This window comes from Gavialis gangeticus, unplaced genomic scaffold (assembly GCF_001723915.1).
Source record: "Gavialis gangeticus isolate Ggan-Ray unplaced genomic scaffold, GavGan_comp1, whole genome shotgun sequence".
Classification (NCBI taxonomy): Eukaryota; Metazoa; Chordata; order Crocodylia; family Gavialidae; genus Gavialis; species Gavialis gangeticus.
In genome coordinates, this window is record NW_017729032.1 from 79,008,563 (window position 1) to 79,013,248 (window position 4,686).

The window sequence follows — 4,686 nt, forward strand, 5'->3', positions numbered from 1 at the left end:
CTTAAAGTAACAGGGAACCCCAGGCTCTCTGTTACAAGGTTATTATAAGTTTAAAATTTCCTGGATGTATTTTTCAAACGTTCATAAAAGGACAAAATTTAATTTAGTGTCACACCGGGATAAGCCAGATGTGGCTCATGGTTCAGGCACTGTACATTTAATGTTATATTGGGTTCATGGGCAACAGAAGTGTTGTGTAGGTGTGATGTTCTTTCGGTTGCACTTGGTTGAACATATTACCTACTACAGCATTCAACCAGCCTGGTCAGGTCAGCATTTAAGATGGCCCTAGGGCGGAGAATGAGCTGAGATTGGGTAGTGCATAGCTGAACCTGTGGGTGGGAGGGACATTATTGATATACAAGGAGAATAATGGGGGTGCAGCAAAGAACCCTGTGAAAGGCCTTTTACTTGACATCTCCAAAAACTTTTCTTGTTTTTGTCCTGTAGAAACACTTCTCTAACAGCTATGACCATCTTGTTAAAACTTGTTCCCTAGAAGACTGGTGTGCTAAATCCTTATAAAGCCACTAAATCCAGAAATGCAACTTCTTCCATCTTTTTGCTGAAAGTCCTTATTGGTATACGTAGTGAGGCCTAGAAATTGGGTGTGGATACCACATTCTTGTTGAAACCTAGCCCACTCAACTTTAAGAATGGCCTACAGTTCTGGTAGCATCCTTTTGCTTTAAAGCATACAGAGCTCATGGTTGATAGTTTGTTGTATCATGTAGGTCCTTCCCTAGCTTTGCCAAGGCAATGGCCTTAGATAGATGTTGGATCTTAAGTTTGCATTTCCTTGAGTGAAGAACTAGGCTAACCAACTGTGGGTATGTCGGCCAAGTTGTTTCAGGACCTCCAGTGGGGTACTGTTGAACCCACTGGCAGTGATGTATTTTATACTTTTCAGCACCGTGTCTGGTCCTGATTAGAAGTGTTCAGAAGCTGGTGGATAATAGTGCAGTGGAATTCATGATATCAGAATGGATACAAGTGGCCTGACCTTACTTGGAACCTAGAATTGGCAGAGCAGGTCAAATCTATTGGTTTATCTACAAGCCATCTCACCCTACTGATGAGTGAGCATATTGATGAAACTGCCCTGTCTATTGACAAATTATTTGCATTGAGCTTCTGGGTAGAGTGTATTGAGTATTAGGGGCTGCATTGTGGGCCAAAATGCCAGCTAGAGGGTCTCATAGTGCCATTGTTGTATCTATTAGTTGGATCATCAACTTCCCTAGTAGTTACTAGGGGTGTATGAAGCCCTATTCAATTTGGATTCAGATTCGGTCAGAATCTAGGACAGTGATTTGATTCACTGTCCCTGATTCGATTTGGCCGAATCCGAATCTGAAGATTTGATGTTGATTCATAGAATCAGTGATTCAGACAAACACAGCTTTAAATGTTTTTTCTACATACCTCAAGGCTCATGAACACTGTGATGCTGGAGCTGATGGAATGTCCCACAGGAGTGCAGGGGGGGCCTTCACGTACTCGGCTGTGAACCCAGAAGTACTTCTGGTCCACTTCTGGGTCTGCTGGGGAGCATGTGGGGGCCCCCCCACATCTTCCTGACTCAGCAATCTGCTGCAGGGGGACCCCGGGTGCCCCCCTAGACCCAGAAGGCATCAGTTGCCAAGCAGGGGAGGGGGCAGAGGGGCCCACAGCGTGCTCCCTGGCTGACCCAGAAGTGGACTGGAAGTGCTTCTGGTCCCCTTCCAGGTCTGCTGCCGAGTGTGCTGGGGAGCCCCCCACACTTCTGTGGGACACTCCATGCATTGATAAGCCGCCTGCTACCTAGAGGTATGTAGAAAAAACACTTAAAGATGTCTCTATGTCCAAATTGCTGAATCTTTCCGAATCTCTCTGAATAGATTCGGAGGGTTCTGATTTGATTTGGAGAGATTAAAGGGTCCTCTGATTCAATTCAGATTTGGAGATTCAGCCACCGAATTGGGTCGAATCTCCACCGAACTGAATCAGGGACCAAAGCTTTGCACAACCCTAGTAGTTACTGGACACTGATGAGATGTATGGCATGGATGCTGACCCTCTGTTCCTCAGGCTTTCACTGTTCACACCATTTGAAAGAGTGTCTGTCATGTTGCAGGGCTGAAGTTTGACAGAAAGAAAAAAACCCACCACCATAAAGAGATACTGTGGGTGCATCTATATGAGATGCTAACTGCACAGTTACCGAATAATACTGCGCAGCAGCACATCACAGAACCAACAGTGCTAATACAGTACTGTGCTGTATTAGGCTACTGCATAGTAGCATTGCTTAAAAGGTATTCACTGACACTACTGGGCAGTAACTCCAGTTACCGAGCATTTATTTAGCACTTGATTATACAAGTGCTAAATAAATGCACAGTAACCACTGCATAGTAGCATCTCATGTAGAGTTCGCCAACCATGTCCAATCCCTGCCCCTTAATTGCAATAGAAACCCATTAACCTCTCAGTTATACTGTGTATGAAGAACTTTCATGGCTTCATACCCCTCCTCTTCCCTCTCCCTACCATCCCTGTCCTTCCTAGGTTCATGCAGGGAGTAGAAGGAAATCCACAGCTACAAATTAACTTTCTCTCAAGTCTTGAGGTATGAAGCTCCCTTACAAACACACATGGGAATAGGAAAGACAATTGTTGCTATTAACTCTGTCCCCCTAGTCTGCTACTTAGAAGATTTGGTCATACAGGGTTGGAAAAGAAATCTAGTGGAGATATATTAGATTAAGAAAAGGAGGTAAAATTGAAAATCATATCCTGCCCTGCTTCTGAACTTCAGATGTCTGAAAAGAACTGAGCTGAATTCTGCCTTAATTTGAGCTTGGGCATAGGATGTGTGTGCCCTGTGCCAATAGAAATAGATCTGCTCCCTTGGGTGTTTTTCACACTGGTGAATCAGGTGCAATAAAAGTAGAAGTCCTAGTCCTGCTGGCAGTGAATAGTTTCCTTCGCTTCAAGTGGCAAAGGCCTCCATCCTTTGGGATGCAAGTCTGTCTCTCAAGTATGTGATTTACCTTGAAGTATTTGTATATATGTTGCTACAAGCCATTATTTAAAAATATACATGTAATTCAGATACTCAGATAAGTAGAGGTAATATAGCTTTCAGAACTCCCATGAGAGAGAGATATTTCTGGGCCTTTTAAATTGCATGATATTAAACACTTAAATCTGTGGTGACAATGTTAAAGATCAGACTCTGCTACAAGATTAGAGGGTTTCTTTACTTTCTTGTGGCTATAATCTCATAAGCATCCTGGAATGATGAGATGTGGAACATTGCGGTTCTGAATGGAGATACAGTGAAGTGAAATTAAAATGAAACAACAGACTCAGTGTCTTGCAATGTCCTCACTTTTGTAAGCATAATTGATTCTTCCTGTTTTAACATGGTTTTCTGGGATATCTTCTATAAGAAATGCTGGTAATAAGTCTGTTACTGTGTAATGTATAAACTGTATTTTAGTAGAGGGTATATAGGCACATCATAAATCTTGAAGATAAATATGTAGTACTTTGTTCATACCATCAGAACCCTGGGGTCAAAATGTAATCTTACATTGTACGTTTCATAAACTTGATTTTTTAAGAGATGTTCTTGGAGGTGGGACTTGGGATAATAAACAACTTTTATAGGTGATTAACTACTGAAGTTATTTTTTATAAATATCCTCCAGGCAACAAATTATTTCTTTAGAAGACAAATACAAATTCAACTCATTGAAATGTAGTAAGGTCTAGTGGCAGAGAAGATGACATTTTCTTGCCTGGCAATTGTTTAAAGGTTTTGCGCTGCTACCTTCTTCAACTTCCATTTTGCTTTGCTCTGGAGGTAGAACATTTTAAGTGAGTTACTCTTTTGGTGTGGATGCAAAAAGTGAGGTTTGTGGGTAGAATCATAAGTATTTACTTACTTTTAACCTTTGTGAGAATTGTAGAGGTGACAGCATCATAGCTAGAATAAGATGCAAGCATTGGAGGCTCCCATTAAAGCTTCATATTCCAGTTTTATATCAGTGCATCAGAATCAAAGTTTGCATGTAAAACAAAAATACTAGTACTGATAGGTATGAAGGAAAACTCAAAATGTGATCTGAGAAACTCAAAGAAGTGAATGGAAAGTTACAATTTAAACATATATTGCCTGAATTTGCAAAGAGCCTGAAACCATCGCCTTGAAGTTAAGAATAGCTCTATGAAAGAGAGGCTACTGCTCAGAAGAGAGCTTTGTCGCAGAAGAGTGGAATGGATCAGCCCAATGATCCAAATGCATACATTCTGGCTGCAAAAAATATATCTATTGCTTTTGAGGGAATGATACTCTTGTGGGAATATAGGGGTCCTGCACTACTGTTTATGCCTCTTTGAGATTCAGTCGTTCTATGGGGATAGAAAGCTGAGGGGCCAAGGGCTTCATCTTGTATTACTCTAACTTTGTATTGCAGTTTGTTTGGGAAGATTTTTTTCTTCTGATCTCATATTAGCATGTATTCTAATACATACTTTATTAGGAAGGCCTGGGAGTGTATCATTAGCTAGGCCTTAGAACTGGATTATATTATGGGACCGTTAGATTTAAGTGGAATCCCCTTTAAGCATACAAGTTTTCTCTCCCCCATCGTAACAGTTCAGTTTTGCTTTTTCTCATTTCCACTTTACTTTAGG